General features: G+C 39.1%; 1 protein-coding gene across 1 annotated transcript in view; it reads right to left on the reverse strand.

Moving 5' to 3' along the window:
* LOC146004767 (thiamine-triphosphatase-like) overlaps positions 1 to 20,212 on the reverse strand; it is a 411,047-nt gene that overhangs the window by 304,016 nt on the left and 86,819 nt on the right. The window contains exon 3 of the mRNA XM_083143750.1: positions 18,686 to 18,727. The gene's annotated coding sequence lies outside the window, so the exon portion shown is untranslated. The remainder of the gene's footprint in view (positions 1 to 18,685; positions 18,728 to 20,212) is intronic.

Here is a 20,212-nt window from a genome sequence, read left to right on the forward strand (position 1 = left end):
TTAATATGCTAGAAAAGTCTACACTGTATATTATCTTTTTGCATGCAGGATAAAAAGATGTTATTTATTAGTCGTAGCAAATATGTAAGCTTAGCTGCAAATTATAAACAAATAATGTAATTTAATTTATTTCACAGTGCTACACAGCAATGCCCTTATACGAGTATTATAAGCACTCCTTACGCACCACTACGTTTCAGAGCCTGGCGCTGTCTGTGGGAGTAAAAGAGAAAGAAAGATATAGATGCACGTAGAAAGAAGGGGGAGAAAGAAAGAAGAAGACAGTGGAAGATAGAAGAGGAAGAGATGTATAGAAAGAGACATGGGAATATATAAAGAAGAGAAGAGGAAGATATAAAGTAGAGAGGAGAAAGAAAAACAGAGGAAGATAGAAAGAGGAGATACAGAAGAAGATAGAAAGAAGAGAAAGAGACAGGGGAAAGTAAAGATACAAAGATACAGAGGAAGATAGAAAGAAGAGATGGAGAAATAAAAGACAAAAGAAGATAGAAAGAAGAGAAAGATACAGATGAAAATATAAAGTAGAGAAGGAGAAAGAAAACACACAGGAAGATAGAAAGAAAAGAGGGAGAAAGAAAGACAGAGGAAGATAGAAAGAAGAGAAAGAGAGGATGATAGAAAGAAGAGAGAGAAAGAGACAGAGGAAAATATAAATAAGAGAGGGGAAAAGAAAAGACACAGGAAGATAGAAGGAAGAAAGGGAGACAAAAGAGAGAGGAAGATAGAAAGAAGAGAAAGAGAAGACAGAGGAAGATATAAAGAAGAGATAGAGAAAGAGACAGAGGAAGATAGAAAGAAGATAAAGAGAAAGTCACAGAGGAAGATAGAAAGAAGAGAAAGAGTAAGACGCAGAGGAAGATAGAAAGAAGAGAGAGAAAGAGAGAGGAAGATAGAAATAGGGAGAAAGAAAGAAACAGAAGAGAGAATAAAGAAGGGAAGGAAAGAGACAGAGGAAAATAGAAAGAAGAGGAACGGAGAGGAAGATAGAAAGAAGCGAGAGATAGAAGATAGAAAATGAAAGAAAAAATTAACATTCGTATCCATGACAAACGAAAGCAATACGTTATGCACCTTTAAGTCCTCCGAAACAAAATTTTCCGTTAACATGTAACAATTGAACAAGAAACCTCTTTTCCTCGCGTCAGCAATGGGCATGAATCAAAACCTCGAGCAATGTCATGGTGATAAACCCCTGGAAATATAGGGAGACATGCCTAACTGCAAAGTAAACTGTTAATTGCAGTTAATTAATTTGCCATTGAGGCCAGCAAGCATCGTGACGAAAAAAAATAATGTTCCCCCATTCTAGCTCATCTCATTACGATTCATTACCAGTGCTATAATTAGCCCCACCTAACACGTTCATCAATGACCTCCGCATTATCACACATGCTCTAATGTAAACCTTATTATTTCCATAGAACATATTTCCACGTGGGCGAGCAAACACCACCTTTGAGAACGAGGCAGGCTCCACAAGAGCGTAGTTCTTTTTTTTTTTTTAATATCCCTACCTGGAGACAGTTCTTGAGTGTGCACATAAAATCTTTATATTTAGAACACACAGCAGGTCACTTTACCGTGTGTTAGGAGCAATTATCATTCGGGAGAATGGTACAACCCAACGTCTTTTTATTCTTGCCTTGCTTGCTTTACGTATTAACGCTGGATGTAACAAGGAGGTAGCGTGGCAGACATATACAAGAGATATTACTCGTTGACTGAGTCGCTTCCTGTGCTAATTGGCTAGCTGCGCCATCTTGTGATTGCAATCGGAGACTTCTTAATTGTAGGATTCATGATGCCACAAATAACGTTTCGTGACTTCTTGCGTGTCTCACTGATCAATTAAGGTATCAATAACGATAAGTGGATTTTAGTAGCAAATTTCCGATGGTAACTTCTACCACCGCCGTAGAGTTAGGCAACACACAACGCCTTGCAGGGAAGCGAGTATTTCAGGATCTAGGTGTCCCGTTTTTATTGCTGGTGACTGTACATGTTCTTTCTACGTATTTCTTTGTTGCCTGCTCGTCTATAGAAAAGAAAGAATCACGACATAAATAAAAGAAAGAGATAGAAAGAAATACGGAGGAAGAAAGATAGAGATAAAGAAAGAGAAGGAAGAAAAAGAGAGACAACTTCGAGAACGAATAGAGGGAGGAAAGAAAGAAACAAACGATGAAAGTGCAATGTTGAGAGAGAAATATAGCAAAAAAGACAGAGTAGGAAAGAAGATAGAAAATTAAGATCTTCCAAAACAGAATGCATTTTTGAGCAGACAAAAACAAAAAAAGAAGAGGGCGACAGAGGCAAAGGAGAGATAGAGAGAAAGAGAGACGATAATAGAAAGAAGACAGATGAAGAGGAAGATAGAAAGAAAATAGAGAAAGACAGAGTAAGAAAGAGACAGAGGGAGATAGAAACAAAGAGGGAGAAGAGGAGACAGAAGAAGATAGAAATGAAATCATCAAGCAAGATAGAAAGGAAGTGATAGAGAGGGACAAAGAGGCAGAGGAAGAAAGAAAGAAGGAGAAAAAGGGAGAAAAAGAAACAAAGGGAGATAGAAAGGAAAAGAAAAAGGGGAGAAAAGAGACAGAAAGGAAGAGATAAAGGGAGAAAGAAGAGACAGAGGGAGATAGAAAGGAAGAGATAGAGACAAAGAGACATAGAGAGAAAGAAAGAAGGTGAAATGGGAGAAAAAGAGACAGAGGGAGATAGAAAGGAAAATATAAAGGTGGAAAAGAGACAGAGGGAGATAGAAAGAAAGAGATAGAGGAGACAAAGAGACAAAGGAAGAAATAAGGAGAAAAAGAGAGGAAAGAGACAAAGGGAGATCGAAAGGAAGAGATAAGGTTTCAATATTGGAGAAATATACAAATTATATCTATTCAAATGTTACATTGAAATTGTGTTAAATTTTAGATTTAAATTTTACATTTCACATGGTACAGAAAAATAAAAAATTCTATAGAGGCAGAGAAGATAAGTAAATTGCACCACAAGGCAGTTTCTGACTTCTGAATCGCGACGATGACGATGAAAGCTGGACGATATCACTTTTCCCCGTGATGCGAACCCATGATCCATTGAGAAACCGTGTGAGCTCAACAAGCCAAGACAAATATGAAAAAGCCTTGTGCAGATTTGGGCAACGCCTCTCTTGCACAATTAATTAACGTGAGGAAAGCTACAACCCCGGAGGGGGGAGTGTATTCTTCGTTTGCATCCTGGGGAGCCCCCCTCCACAACAGACACCCACACCACCCGTTCAAATCGAGCAGAGGAGCGGGCATGACAACTGCGATTGTTATCTGCTTCCCATTGTTGCAATGCCAGATCAGAGCCCGGCCGTAATTCATCTTGATTAAGGCCCGAGGAGTGGGACAGGTGAGCATTAACAACGTTTCAATGACAATCACCACATTCCACACCCATGACGGGGGGGGGGGGGGGGGACTGGCCCCCAAGAGGCTAACGAAACGTCTATAATCTTCAGTTTGATTATCCAATCATTAGTGCTTGCGAGGGAACCATAAATATTGGTATTTGACACGTTGATTTGTATTAGAAAATGTGTGTGTGTGCGCGCGCGCTCAGGTTCGTCATTAACTTCTACACATTCCTGCTTGTATGCAAAAGCTTATGTGGAAACATGTGTGCAATAACTCTAAAGTGCATACGTTCGGCAGATTTTTGCTGATATCGAAAACGATTGGTTCTCCTATGCAATAACAATGTATTGCAACCAACCATTCGTATCTTTCAGCTCAGAGGAAATGCTTTTATTGGTATGAGCGTCGGTTAACATGATCTGTTGCAAGTTACAACAAGCAGAGTTCTTCAAGGTCCTGGAACTCATAAATTCTAATGGGTTCTATTGGATTTCGCTACAGGACCGGAATCTTCTTTCTCGCACAATTTGAATTCGGTCCAAGTTGCTTCTTGTTTCATTGAAAAAAATATTCCTGGGCCGTATTTAAATTCATCCGGAAAAAGGTTCCTGGACCGAATTGAAATACTTTACAGATAAAAAGGTTCATTTCGGTCCTGAGCACATTTACGCTTTCTGATTTTCTCTCCTGGACCGGAATTGAATTTATTTTAAATTCCTGAACCTTTAACAACCCTGAAAAAAGCAAAAGTTACAAAAGTTGTTATTCTTAATAACAGAAATAATGTTCAGTCAGTTAGTATTCGAACAGAATATCCTAAGTAAAAATGCGTTAGGTCGAAAAATACTAAGTGTCAAATTACAGGAACAAGTTTATGTTTTTTTCAAAAACAATTAATATTTAAACGCAAGACTAAATGGCTTCACAGTTTTCCAAATTCCTAAAAGTGAGAGTTTTATGTGAAAGGTCACAAGAGTTTTGTTTAAGTCCATTTTAGGCTGAGATACGCTGATCGGGACTGGACCGACATTCTAATGTGTAATGTGTAATACAAATGGAGCCCTTAGATCCTGAAATGCACGCTTTTTCTGTACGGGGTTTCTGTACGGGGTACTGCATAACTCTCAGGCTGTATCCGATGTTTCTATTGAAGAGTTGCTAGTGAAGTTCGTCCATCGCCTTCGAGTTAGGCAACACACACAACGCCGTGCAGAAAAAGCGTGTATTCCAGGATCTAGGTGAGCAATATATATATATATATATCTAGGTGAGCCAGGGTGTCTTACCCCCACAGTATTTCTTTCCAGATTGTAAGTCATACGTGTACCAAGTTTGGTTGAAATTGCTCCAGGCGTTCGAGAGTTATGCGGGAACAAACATACACATATATACATACATACATATAAAGGAACCTGAACGGAAAATACACGTGCAAGGTTGGTTAGAAAGGAACCTGCACGGAAATTACACGTGCAAAGTTGGTTGCAAAGGAACCTGCACGGAAAATGCACGTGCAAGGTTGGTTGCAAAGGAACCTGCACGGAAAATACACGTGCAAGGTTAGTTGCAAAGGAACCTGCACGGAAATTACACGTGCAAGGTTGGTTGCAAAGGAACCTGCACGGAAAATGCACGTGCAAGGTTGGTTGCAAAGGAACCTGCACGGAAAATGCACGTGCAAGGTTGGTTGCAAAGGAACCTGCACGGAAAATGCACGTGCAAGGTTGGTTGCAAAGGAACCTGCACGGAAAATGCACGTGCAAGGTTGGTTGCAAAGGAACCTGCACGGAAAATGCACGTGCAAGGTTGGTTGCAAAGGAACCTGCACGGAAAATGCACGTGCAAGGTTGGTTGCAAAGGAACCTGCACGGAAAATGCACGTGCAAGGTTGGTTGCAAAGGAACCTGCACGGAAAATGCACGTGCAAGGTTGGTTGCAAAGGAACCTGCACGGAAAATGCACGTGCAAGGTTGGTTGCAAGGGAACCTGCACGGAAAATGCACAACACATTTAAAAGGGCAAAGATAGTCTAAAGATTTCCTCAGAAACAGTGCAAATGGCCCACTCTTCTCAAAAACCAAAGATGAGGTGGTGATACGATGAGATTGATGAAGGGACAATGACAAACATGTAGCCCTACCCAAGTCCCACAGATGATTCTGGCTGCAGATCCAGTCGCCAGAGCCTCGTTTGTCTGCAAAATGCAGTAAAGAGTGTACTAGGTGGAGGAGAGGTTTACATTTGGGGGATAAACAAGGAGGATGATCTAACATAAAGATGGAGGAGAGCTGAGTGGTAAAGAGAATGTAAAACGTGAATATAACGTGGTAAAGGTAATATAGAAAGGATAAGGATACGTAGTCGAACAAGACAGAGATATTATGACATTGTACTGGATGCGAACAGGGTTAGCAACGTAATTTACTCGTTACGTTATTTACGTAAGTTACGCGTATATTACTAGTAATTTAATTCGCGTAGAAAAAGAGTTTTTTTACGCAGATGTAAAAAAAAAATTTTCTTTCGTAAATTAGTAATACAAGTACTAATGATATTACATTTTAAACTTTAGTTTTCTTACATTATTCAGCAAAAATCTGAAGATTGTTTATACAGCTACCTCACACCCTCACCTTTACTAACAGATTTTTTAAAAATGTAACTGTTTTCACATTATTTTTAAACGTCGAGAAACCTGTATATACGTTGATTGATTGATTGATTTGCTTTATTTTACTTCGCTCCTTGTGCCACTTTTAGCTAATTTGCGAAAATGGGGATGAGTGATGATATGATGAAATTGATGAATGGACACTCACAAATATCCATGCCCAGGCCAGGATTACGTATTTTACGCGTAATTTACGTGTCATGTAGAAAACCCTGCACAACCCTGCAATGTACTCCAGTTGGACACCAGTCGTCAGAAAGTTAGTCCGCTACCCCTTTAGTCGGGAACATGAGAATATTTGCAAATCATCAGGGCTTGCTGGGTAGAAAAGAAACACAACACAGTATTCAAGGTTAAACGCAGTTTTGTAATCACTTATATTTCCTATCGTATATAGACTTCCAAGCAAGGTACAGATTTGCTTACGTTTCTGCCTGAAGAGGAACAATTCTATAGCATATTAAATCACATCACACTCACATCACACTTGCATGAATTAACGTTGGACAAGACAAACGTAAATACACGGACGTTTCTGTACTTAATTATTATTTCCGAGTGCAGCAATTACACTATTCGGGCATTCCATTAACCGTTACCACGTTTCTGTTGATTTCTCACCTTCACCTGTTTTCTAACTAAGTCTGTCGTCAGGTGAAAACATTCAGGTGGGTTCACTTCCTCTGCCGAGATGAGAAAGTGACGTCAACACGAACAGATTATGACGTATTTCTAAACATATACACAAGTTCCAACCACAACTGTATCAATCTAATTATAGTTGTCTATGACAGCTTGCACATTATTTGAAGTAAGAAACATTTTAAAAATCTTAACTTCTTACAAATATAAAATCTTAAACTCTCACAACCCTGGATGTGAAACACGCAGGAAGAAGGAACTGGAAAGAAATGGCTGTACCGTGATCGAACCAGGATCCCCTAGATTACTGTCTTACCACTCGAGGAGGTCCTTGAACCGAGGGTTCATCCAGTACCATTGCACTCGTCGCCGAATCAGTACATTGGCACACACACCAAAGCGGATGCACCAATCTGCTAAACAATGCAGGTCGCTTCACTCCATACGCCCACGAGAAGCGGCTATGCTGCCAGATTAAAGCCGCGACTTAAGGGGGAAAAAATAAAACAGAGCAATATTTGTCCTCCGTCACGTATCGCGACTTCGTTGTTTATCATAAAGAACGGATGGCCAGGTTCCTCCAACGACCAAAAGCTACCACAATGCACCGCAGTCAAATATGTCGCTTCCACGCGATTGTATTCGCGGCACGGGGCGTGTAACGCGATCACGTACGGGGTCGCTGCGAGGACGTCCCATGTTCTTGTTGCTCGGACAAGTAAACTTACTGTCCACTGCTTCATGTGATCAAACTGAATACAAATTTCCACTCCCTTATCGGCAGGAATGACGTACAACTGTAATGGGAGAGGTAGAAATCCTGGATGGTAGGAAATTCCATTAAAAACAAAGAACACGCAGGACAATGTTCTGCCATCTTTGGAGACGAGTTGAGAGTAATGTTAACCTTACCTCGACTGTTGAATATTAAGGAACGTATAAGATAAGGGACGAATTCGAAATTTTCTCATTCGCCGGCTGATTTCAAAGGTGACGTCACTAATTTTCTGTGAACAGGAGGTACGTATGTGTGTGGTATTTGAACGCGAGGTAATAAGCGCTTAATTCCTTTCGCGGTTATTCTGGCGACGCCTTGAAATTAAATACGTTTTATAGGACAATAAGTAAAACAGTGTGCTGTATACCATTTGCTACCAGATTGAGAAATACTGCAAGAAAGAGAATGAGAAGATGATACATTAAAGCGAGGAAGAGAAGGAGAGAGAGAGAGAGATCGAAAAAAGAGGTAGAAAGAATTAAAGGAGAGGGGGAAAGAGAGAGAAGAATAGATAGATGGAGACAGAAAATAAAAGAGGAATAAAACAATAAATAGAAGAAAAAAGACGGATTGAAGAGGGGAAAGGGGACGAAGGAGAGAGGAAGAAGATATATAATATATATTAAAGAGAGGACAAAAAAGAAAGAAGGAATGGAGACGGGGAAGAGAGACAGAAAGAATGAGATGCAGGTAGAAAAAAGAAGAGAGATAAAACAATAAAGAGGACAAAAGAAGAAACAAGAAATAGAGAGGGAAAATATACAGAGAGAGTAGCAAAGACTGAAAGAAGGAATAGACAGGGAAACAAAATGAAATGCAGTAGAAAGAGAGCATTGGAGGAAAAGAAAGAACAATGAGAAGAAATATATAGAGTAGAGTTACCATACTTCAGAAGTTAAAATCCTGGACGCCGCTGATCGGGTTGGGGGGGGGCTGGACCCCATAAAGTTGTACAACACAAAAATTGAGACAATTTGAATTTTCAGAAAACTATTTTGTATTTTACATAATAGTTAAAAGCATAGGAATACAATTAATAAATAAGGAAAGAACTGAAATTCAGTACTGCAAACAGAATGAAATAAAAATAGAATTATTACTAATTGTTGTTGGCAAGTGTATTGAAGTCATCATGAAATCGAAGATCTCTACAGCACATTCTTGTAGCTCCATAACTCTTGTATTATTCAGAGCGGCTCAATGTGCAGTTAGATTGTTTTGTAAAATGATCATAATAAATTTACGTCCACTCATTTAAATATAAATTCACGAAAGTATAGTCTTAATCATTTCTGCTTTCCCCCGGGACATTAGCGCGTCCTGAAGAAACCTTTCGGGACACCGGGACAAATTATATCATTCCGGGATTGTCCGGGAAATTCGGGACATATAGCAACCCTAAGAGAAAGGAAGAGCAAGAATCTTAAAATATTGCCTATAAGAAAACATGAACCTTCTATTTCTGCATATAGTATTTATAAATTTGAACATTTATGAAAATCGACGCAGGATTAGTAAGAAAGGGAGAAAAATGAAATAGTGAGAGAGGAAGAGAGAGAGAAAGAAGGAAATAGTGAGAGACATAGAAAGAAATGGTGATGGAGAAAGGGAGAAGAAGAGAAATAGTCAGAGAGAAAGAAAGAAATAGTGATAGTGAAAGAGGAAGAGAGAAAGAAAGAAATAGTGAGAGAGGAAGAGAGAAAGAAATAGTGAGACAGGAAGAGAGAAAGAAGGAAATAGTGAGAGAGAAAGAAAGGAATAGTAAGAAAGGGAGAAAGAGAGAAATAGTGATAGAGAATGAAAGAAATAGTGAGAGAGGAAGAGAGAAAGAAAGAAATAGTGAGAGAGGAAGAGAGAAAGAAAGAAATAGTGAGAGAGGAAGAGAGAAAGAAAGAAATAGTGAGACAGGAAGAGAGAAAGAAGGAAATAGTGAGAGAGAAAGAAAGGAATAGTAAGAAAGGGAGAAAGAGAGAAATAGTGATAGAGAATGAAAGAAATAGTGAGAGGAAGAGAGAAAGAAGAAAATAGTGAGAGAGATAGAAAGAAATAGTGATGGAGAATGGGAAAAAGAAAGAAATAGTGAGAGAGGAAGAGAGAAAGAAGGAAATAGTGAGAGACAATGAAAAGATCTATCAGGTATAGATAGATGTTCTTCTCTTACTAACAAATTATGTATCATATTAAAAACTGCCACACCTTCACAGAAGTGGTAGATGCATGGGAGAGACAACGTCTGATGGTAACATTGTTGTCTTTCTGAGCTTTCAAAACGTTGAATCGAGCTTCCTCACTGTAGTTTTTAGTGCATCCTTAGTGTTTAACATATTTAATAACCCGACACTAATATTGTTCAGGCATGATCACGTTCAGTGAACAATAATAGTAAGACTCATTGTTGCTGGAGTACGGAGAAAGAAAGACGATGAACTTAATGGCTTTCCAATGCAGAGGTAAACAATGGGAATGACAAGAATGATGATGCAACATAGCATTGTGATTTAAGCCGTCATTTGCTGCTCATGTTCGATCCTAATCTCCCATTGATCTGGGAATGCTGGACGATAATTAGGATCTTTGTTCTGCGACTTGATGAGCAGGTGTTGTTCCTCCGGACTGGTTCTTCGGATCATATGATGTTCCTGCCAGATTATTGTCATTATCACAATAAGTCATTCTCTCGGTTGGGCGTGGATCCTCCGTACTGGAAGCACTCTTACCATTTATGGGCGTGGTCACGCTTTAAATGCTTTCCTCTGCTCATCATTTTGACATCGTGTGATTGTGACGATCTCAGAAGGGCCTTCGACTTCCAAGAGGAACGTTACGGAGATCTTCCAGCATCCTCAAAGATTCTCCGAGTCACCGAAAGAGTGGTCCCATCCATCACCCTTCGTTCTCTATAGCGATATAGTTGTTTATTATCTTTATTATTAATATTTCTTTACTATATTTAATGCTATATCTTTCTTGTCTATTGTCGCTAACCTTTTTACTAATATTCACTTTTTAGAGACTTTAACTTATTTAATATCCTTTAAGATATAACACTCGTTCTGCTCCCCTGACCAAACACTGATAGAGTAAGAGTAAGAGAAAGGAAGAGGGAGGGAGAAAGCAAGAGAGAGAGAGAGAGAAAGAGATAGCAAGAGAGATAATGAAATAGAGAGAGGCAGAAAGAAAGAAATAGTGAGAGAGAAAGAAAAAAATAGCGAGAGGGAAAGAAAGAAATACTGATAGGGAAAGAAAGGAATAGTGAGGAAGAAGAAAGAAATAGTGAGAGAGAAGGAAGGAAATAGTGAGAGAGAAAGAAAGGAATAGTGTGAGAGAAAGAAAGGAATAGTAATGGAAAAACGGAGAAAGAAAGAAATAGTGAGAGAGGAAGAGAGAAAGAAGGAAATAGTGAGAGAGAAAGAAAGAAACAGTGAGAGAGCGAAGAAAATAGAGAGAGAAAGAAGGTAATAGTGAGAGAAAAGAAAGAAATAGTGAGAGAGAAAGAAGGAAATAGTGAGAGAGAAAGGAATAGTTAAAGAGAAAGAAAGGAATAACGATGGAGAAAGGGAGAAAGAAATAAATAGTGAGAGAGAAAGAAAGAAATAGTAAGAAAGAGAGAAAGAAAAAATAGTGAGAGAGAAAGAAAAAAATAATGAGGCAGGAAGAGAGAAAGAAGGAAATAGTGAGAGAGAAAGAAAGGAATAGTAATGGAAAAAGGGAGAAAGAAAGAAATAGTGGGAGAGGAAGAGAGAAAGAAAGAAATAGTGAGAGAGGAAAAGAGAAAGAACGAAATAGTGAGTGACAAAGAAAGAAATAGTGATAGAGAGAAGGAAAAAATGAGAGAAAAAGAAAGAAATAGTGATAGCGAAAGAGAGAAGGAAATTGTAAGAGAGAGAGAAAGAAAGAAATATTAAAAAGAAAGGAAAATAGAGAGAGAAAGACAGAAAGAAAGAAATAGTGAGAGAAAGAGAGAGAAAAATAGTGGGGGAGAAAAGAAAAGAAAGCTTCTAAAGGGTGATCCATTCTTTCGCCACTTCCCGACACAATGCCAATGTGCGATTTATTACCGTCCGTGAGAGTGTCATGTGAATTGAGACATGAACAGAGGTATAATTACGTAACAACACAATAGTCTCAAAAGACACACTGCTCATTCGAAGTGTCAAATTACACACAATAAATTACTTTTTGGAGGGAGTGGTTTCAGGATTACGTTATGGAAGACTCTCAACGACCTGGAATATCAGCAGACACTTTCATGCGGTAAATTTACTGCTAACTTGAGTGTACGGTATTGTACAGTTTTCAGTGATTCTCTGTAAGTCTCTTCGAGTAACAATAGAGATTGGCTGGACCAGTTCTCTTAGTGTGGAGTATGCGAGAGGGGGCATCGAACCACGGAAGTCGCCACAAATTTTTGTAGGCAGCTCAGGTCGCTGACAAAAACGTAAATAGTATTAATATTAACAATAATAATAATTATCATGGTTATGATTATTGTCAGGTATCTCGGATTTTAAAGGATAGGTCCCTTAATTCAACAATATTTCCAGAGATTCTCTTTCACTCTCATTCTCTCTTTATCTCTCACACTCTCACTCTCTATTTCTTTCTTTCTCTCTCTCTCTCTCTTTTTCTGTCTCTCTCTCTCACACACACACACACACACACTCACAATTTCTTTCTCTCTCTCTTTCTCTCTCTCTCTCTCTCTCTCTCTTTCTATCTCTCTCGTTCTCTCACACACACACTATTTTTCTCTCTTTCTCTACCACTATTTCTTTTTTTTCTATTCTATCTCTCTCACTATTTCTGTCTTTCTGTCTTCCCCTCTCTCTCTCTCTCTCTCTCTCTCTCTCTCTCTCTCTCTCTCTCTCTAACTAACTAACTCTCTAGCCTTCTTAAACCCGAAGGTTCATGGCTGCAGCAACACAGGCCTTCCATCTTTCCCTATCTTGAGCAAGATGTATATACTCTTTTCCATCCCTACCGATTTCCCTTAGGTCCATCTCAACGTTGTCCCTCCATCTTCGTCTTGGCCTTCCTACAGGTCTCTTACCATCAGGTTTCCCAACAAGAATCCTGTAAACTCCTCTTTCCTCTCCCATTCGTGCCACATGGCCTGCCCACCTAAGTCTTCTTGATTTAATTATTCTAATAATATCTGGACATGAATACAAATTATGTAGTTCTAAATTATGTAACCTTCTCCACTCACCTGTCTCCTCATCCCTTTTAGGTCCAAATATTTTCCTAAGGATCTTATTTTCTCTCTCTCTCTCTCTCTCTCTCTGTATCTCTCTCGTTCTCTCACACACACACTATTTTTCTCTCTTTCTCTACCACTATTTCTTTTTTTTCTATTCTATCTCTCTCACTATTTCTGTCTTTCTGTCTTCCTCTCTCTCTCTCTCTCTCTCTCTCTCTCAAGCACACACACAATTTCTTTCTCTCTTTCCCCTGACTATTTCCTTTTTTCTTTCTCTCTCACTATGATGTCTTTCATTCTGTCTTTCTCTGTCTCTCTCTCTTACTTTCTCTCTCTCTCTCTCTCTCACTTTGCTCCATAACTTAATACGTTCTTCAAGCAGGAGGGGTGGCCTCCCTGATGGTGCAGTGATAGAGTCATTGCCGGGGTCCCGGGTTCGATACACGGTGGAGGCACATAGTTGTTCGGATCCCACTTTAAACTGTAGGTCCAGTCCCGATTAGCCTTACTGTGCCTAAAGTAGACTAAAAAACAAATCAAAATCATCAAGCAGGATTCATTCTTGGAAAGTTTTCAGTTAAGTTACATAAAAAAAATTGCGAATTATGCATTCTTTTGAAACAAGATGGCGTTCTCATTCACGAGACGAGTGTACTCTCGTCTCGTCCAGACACCATCAACACACGAGACGACTTTGCATTCTCAAAAAACCTCAACATTCAATCCCGTGCTTCGGTGTTCCCCCCCCCCCCACACCCCGAAAAGGAACCCCCTCCCCATTCCGGTAAAGAAATTAAACTGAATGAATCGTGTGCGGCAATCAGACAACTCGGAGACAATATTAATTTCTCAAGAACGACTCACGGACAATCCCATATCTTTCGCGGCGTGCCTTCCATTTTTTTTAATAATACTTTTTTTTTCGTTCTTCGAGTTTGGTTTCGGTAACACGCGAAACTATTCTTTATTACAGGACTTGGTCGGGCTGGTCTTTTAACTTTCTTTTCAGATTGACGTATTCTTCGGTGGGAAGGGGAAGGGAAGATAGAAGAAAGCCACATAAAGAAAAGAGAAAAATGGAGCTTTGGGGGAAAAAATATTCGTGATTATTGTTTTCTGCCTCCCATGCTGTCTGGAGTATCAATATAGATACTATCAGTTGGAGAGCTACGTGGTACCAGCTGACACCGGTCACCTTGTGCTATGCTACCTCATCCCCGTAAGCTTTCGAAACAACACGCACAATAAAATAATTTAACGTGCAAATATTCCTGCGATACACGCATCTTTGGGAACATACGGTGTTAACACTTCTGAATGGCTGCGCCCCTGTTTAATCGCTGCTGTCCGGCCCTGGGGTTGCGTGTTGGGGGATGTCCAGCGTGTGATGAATGTGAGACCAAAGGATTGGTTTGTATGTTGTGTGGGAGATAGGGAGATGCTGCCACTTAATTCGGACGTTAATTGTTTCTGTGCTGCGAGATTTGAAGCTATCATGTCCGCGTGTAATTAGATCAGGATTACTTTTCTTCCTTGGGTACCCGAAAGCGTACTATCCGGTTCGCGCATTTTCTTTTTCTAGTCAACTTGTGACTGCGGTTTCATTTCTTGCTCTCTGATTGGCTGTTGGAAAGTTACGGTGCAGTGATTGTGAGAATATCTTGTTTGCGCTGTACGTTAGGTTAGGTTAGGTTAGGTTGGGTAGGTTAGGTTAGGTTAGGTTAGGTTGGGTTGGGTAGGTTAGGTTAGGTTGGGTAGGTTATGTTAGGTTAGGTTGGGTAGGTTAGGTTAGGTTGGGTAGGTTAGGTTAGGTTGGGTAGGTTAGGTTAGGTTAGGTTGGGTTGGGTTGGGTAGGTTAGGTTAGGTTGGGTAGGTTAGTTTAGGTTAGGTTAGGTTAGGTTAGGTTGCGTAGGTTAGGTTGGGTAGGTTAGGTTAGGTTAGGTTGGGTAGGTTAGGTTAGGTTGGGTAGGTTAGGTTAGGTTAGGTTGCGTAGGTTATGTTAGGTTAGGTTAGGTTAGGTTGGGTAGGTTAGGTTGCGTAGGTTAGGTTAGGTTAGGTTCGATTAGATTAGAAAGCAGCAAATTTGAGCTAAAAATAGGAAATAAGACATTCTCTAAATCACAGCAAATAGGAAAGAAGACATTCTCACAATCACAGCACCGTAACTTTCCAACAACCAATCAGAGAGCAAGAAATGAAACTTCATTCACAAGTTGATTAGAAAAGGAAAATTCGCATCCGGTTCGGCTATGGTCGGTTTTGGCATGGCTTACTACACAGACGTCCATATGGCTGTAAAGAAGGTGGGGTCCATTTAACCCCCTCTCCCCCTATCAAGATTGAGGAAAATGCACGCTTACTTTTCACCTCTCTCAATATTTGAATCTATACTCTGTCCCGGGAATCACTGGAGCAAGGCCGCGCATAACGGCAGGGAGGGGAGAAAGCGAATGGGAGGAGCGAGCAGTACAAGCAGCTCTCAAGAGCTGGAAGCTGCAGTCATTTCCCCCTCCACGCAATCCCGTTCCCTCTTGCGTCACTACTTGCGCTGCTTTCTTTCGCTCGCTCCAGAGGTTCCCGGAACAGAGTATGGTCGCCAGGCGTCCCGGGTTCGAATCCCGGCCTGGGCATGGATGGTTGTCAGTGTCCATTCATCAATTTTATTATATCATGACTCATCCCCATCCTCGCAAATTAGCCAAGAGTGGCATAAAAAGCGAAGTAAAAACAATCAATCAATCAATCAATATAGTCGCCTCAGTGGTAGAGCACCTTAAGATCTTGGGTTCCAGTCTGGGTATGAGTGTTCTTTGCTAATGTCCTTCATTAATTTCATAAAATCAAAACTCATCCTAATCGTCGCGATCAACCAAATTGGCAGAGAAGCGACGAAAAATAACAAAACTACAAACTTAGCATCTGCTTCTTCTTGCTTATTTCCTTCCTTGTCGACTGCGTTATTTCATCTTCTTCTTTCTCTTTTCTCCTTTACTCATCTCTCTCTCTTTCACGACTTTCTCTTTAAAATTTCTTTCTTGCCCTCACCTTTTTCTTTCTTTCTTTTCCTCTCTGTATCTTTCTGTCTTACTTTCTCTTCCTGCCTGTCAGAAATAGTGCCTCCCTCTGAAATTCTATTATTTCTCTTCTTACCTTACTCTGTTGTCTTTGCCTCTCGCTCTCTTTCGAGTTCTTTCTTTCTTGCTTCTTTCATTCTCTTCTTCCTCGCGAAATCAAAATCAAGTACAGGAATAAACGCGAAACCAAAATCAAGTGCAGGAATAAACGCGAAACAAAAATCAAATACAGGAATAAACGAGAAATCAAAAGCAAATACAGGAATAAACGTGAAACAAAAATCAAGTACGGGAATAAACGGGAAATCAAAATCAAATACAGGAATAAACGCGAAAGCAAAATCAAGTACGGGATAAACGCGAAATCAAAATCAGTTACAGGAATAAACGCGAAAGCAAAATCAAGTACGGGAATAAACGCGAAACCAAAATCAAGTACAAGAATAAACGCAGGAATAAACGTGAAACAAAAATCAAGTACAGGAATAAACGGGAAATCAAAATCAAGTACGGGAATACACGCGAAATCAAAATCAAGTACGGGAATAAACGCGAAACAAAAATCAAGTACAGGAATAAACGGGAAATCAAAATCAAGTACAGAAATAAACGCGAAAGCAAAATCAAGTACAGGAATAAACGCGAAACAAAAATCAAGTTCAGGAATAAACGGGAAATCAAAATCAAATACAGGAATAAATGCGGAAGCAAAATGAAGTACGGGAATAAACGCGAAATCAAAATCAATTACAGGGATAAACGCGAAAGCAAAATCAAGTACGGGAATAAACGCGAAACCAAAATCAAGTACGGGAATAAGCGCGAAACCAAAATCAACTTCAGGAATAAAAGCGAAATGAAAGTCAAGTAGAGAAATAAAAGCGAAACCAAAATCAAGTACAGGAATACACGCGAAAGTAAAATCAAGTACAGGAATAAGCGCGAAACCAAAATCAAAAGCGGGAATAAACGCGAAACTAAACTCAAGTACGGGTAATAGGCGCGAATTTAAAATCCAGCGTCGGAACAAGTGCGAAAGGAAAACAGCGAACTGGATTCAGCGCGAAATCAAAGTCAAGTACAGGAGTAAGTGCTGAAAGAACAACCGCAAAACGAATTAAGCACGAAAATTTCACTTTGACGGCAAGATGGTCGCACTCGAAACGGTTGTGTCGTTCCAAAAGTGGCGCCAGTTAAGGAACAGAGTGTCAGGTGGCGCCTCCTTCGATTGAGCAGGCCAGGACTCCTCCTAGCATTGATATGGAGGGCCTCTCTTTGCCCGTCGCATGGGATTCCCGCCTCCCGCCATTAAGGATATGAACTCCGGCTAAAAATCGTGACTAACATACAACACGGAGGACATGAAGACATACATACATGATTGGCTCCGAGTCAGTCGTAAGGGAGTTCTTCTTTACTGGCACTTGAGTCACGTGGCACGCTGACGTCTTGTTCTGTCGCAGAAGAAGGATGGATATTTAAAGTTATTGGCTTGAAGCCACACAATGGGTGCGTCATCTGCTGAGTTATGCGCACCGGGGTTGAGCTGATCCGAATCTTGCGAGATAATAATCCGATCAATTGAATTTCCTCTAACTCTTCTTCTACTCTATAGTCTATACTCTATCCCGGGAATCTGTGGAGCAAAGCTGCGTATCGAGGTAGAGAAGGGAAGAAAACGATTGAGCGGAGAGAACCAGTACACGCTGTTACAGTCGCTTTTCCCCCTCCACGCAATCCCGTTGCCTCGCACTTGGTCGAGCCCTCTCGATTCGCTACTTGCCCACAGACTTGCTTTTGTTCGCTCGCTCCAGAGTTTCCAGGGACAGACTATAAAAATTATTTACGCTGCTATGAGAGTGGTTTAACTTAACGAATCCCTGATAATGAATAAAATAACAAAAAAATCTATGTTTAACATCAATTTAACTGTAAAAAGTTGACTCATTACGCTCCTATGTGAGTGATTTAATTTATCCAACCTGTGATAATGAATAAAAAAGGCCAAAAATTGAGATTTAACATCCCTTAAACTGTAAAAAGTTGACTCTTACGCTCCTATGTGAGTGATTTAATTATCCAACCTGTGAAAATGAATAGAAACGGCCAAAAATTGAGATTTAACATCCCTTAAACTGTAAAAAGTTGACTCTTACGCTCCTATGTGAGTGATTTAATTTATCCAACCTGTGAAAATGAATAAAAAAGGCCAAACATTGAGATTTAACATCCCTTAAACTGTAAAAAGTTGACTCTTACGCTCCTATGTGAGTGATTTAACTTATCCAACCTGTGAAAATGAATAAAAAAGGCCAAAAATTGAGATTTAACATCCCTTAAACTGTAAAAGGTTGACTCATTACGCTCCTATGTGAGTGATTTAACTTATCCAACCTGTGATAATGAATAAAAAGGCAAAAAATCGAGATTTAACATCACTTAAACTGTAAAAAGTTGACTCATTACGCTCCTATGTGAGTAATTTAACTTATCCAACCTGTAATAATGGATAAAAAGGCTAAAAATCGAGATTTGACATCCCTTAAACTGTAAAAAGTTGACTCATTACGCTCCTATGTGAGTGATTTAACTTATCCAAACTGTGATAATGAGTAAAAAGGCAAAAAATCGAGATTTAACATCCCTTAAACTGCAAAAAGTTGACTCTTAACGCTGCTATGTGAGTGATTTAACATAACTGTAAAAAGTTGACTCTTTACGCTGTTATACAGTTGTTTAACTTATCGAATCCGTGATAATGAATAATCCAAACGAAAAGTCGAAATTTAAATTCACGTAAGCTGTAAACAGTTGACTCTTTACACTGCTTTTTGTCACTGATTTCCTTATCGAATCGAGAATAATGAAAACATAACAAAAAAAATGAAAGTTAATATCACTTACTGTAAAATGTTGACTCTCGACGCTGCTTAACTCATCGAATCCCTGTAAGAAAATAACGAAAATATATGGTTAACATCACGTAAACTGCAAAAAAAAAACATTGACTGAAGAAATGACATCCAACTAACTCTCTAGTCTTCTTAAACCCAAAGGTTTATGGCTGCAGCAACACAAGCCTTCCATCTGTCCCTATCCTGAGCAAGATCTATCCACTCTATTCCATCCCTACAGATTTCCTTTAGGTCCATCTAAACTTTATCCCTCCATCTTAGTCTTGGCCTTCCTACTGGTCTCTTACCATCAGGTTTACCAACAACAATTCTGTACACTCTGATTTCCTCTCCCATTCGTGCCACATGGCCTTCCCGCCTAAGTCTTACTGATATAATTGCTCTAATAATATCTGGACATGAATACAAATTATGTAGTTCTAAATTATGTAACCTTCTCCACTCACCTGTCTCCTCATCCCTTTTAGGTCCAAATATTTTCGTAAGAATTTTATTTTCAAATATTCTTAATAGGTTATATGTTCCTCTTTCAATGTAAGGTCCTTTTAAATATTAATAGTTATTACATAGATAACTTTAATAGGCCATTTCATCGCAAATCATACAGATAAGTAATAAATGTGTCACCTTCGAATTTCAGAATCAGCTGAAAAAAATATATATGTTAAAGAACCACATGACACGTGTCCAAAAATAAAACATTTTCATTTTCTGATGATTAGTTACAGTGTTACAAGCTTACAAAGAAAGAAACTATTTGATTAAAAAAAATTACGGAAGGGAAATAATGCAATTTTCAAACCCCTATAAATTAAAAACTAAAAATGGTAGAGACTTAAGAGTTATTTTATTAGAAAGCTTGTTCAAAGCACTTCCAAAACCTTATTAAGGAATGTACTTATGAAACCCTCTTCAACTCTAAAATCAATAATCAAAATACGAAAATTTGAAAAAATTTCAAAGTTCTAAATTTATTTTTTGAAAAAGTGTAGAACCACAGGACATGAGTTTTGCTGTGAAAATAGAATATGGAACCTAGATTAACTATTTGCAATGGCATTTCTGCACTAACTTCTAACATTATGTAGAAAATTCTTTGTAAAAAATGAAAAAATCCATTTTGACCTTTTTTTAGAAATCATTTTCTCAAAAACACCCATGTCAAAATTTCTGAAAATAGTCTTTGCTTACTGTACTTGCAGGAGGTGCAGTCAGACCGGGCAATATTTTTGTGTGTAACCGGGGAGAATTTTTTAAAAAATGCCCTCCACGTTCCATAATTTCTATGATTTTTACTGTAAAATATGTTACACTGGCAACGCTGTTTCTAACTGCTGCTTATCAGGAAACCTGTAGATAAGTCTACGTTTCAAATGTAGTTACCTCTTAGCTTGCGATTTCTTCATTTTCAATTCCACATGTGTTTTATATCAGGGGCGCCGACTTGTCAAAATTATTGGGGGGCTCTGATCACTGAAATAAATTAATGAATGACTCACTCTTTCCCTTTTTTTAA

The sequence above is a fragment of the Lepisma saccharinum genome, chromosome 22 (assembly GCF_977018435.1).
Source record: "Lepisma saccharinum chromosome 22, izLepSacc3.1, whole genome shotgun sequence".
NCBI lineage: Eukaryota > Metazoa > Arthropoda > Insecta > Zygentoma > Lepismatidae > Lepisma > Lepisma saccharinum.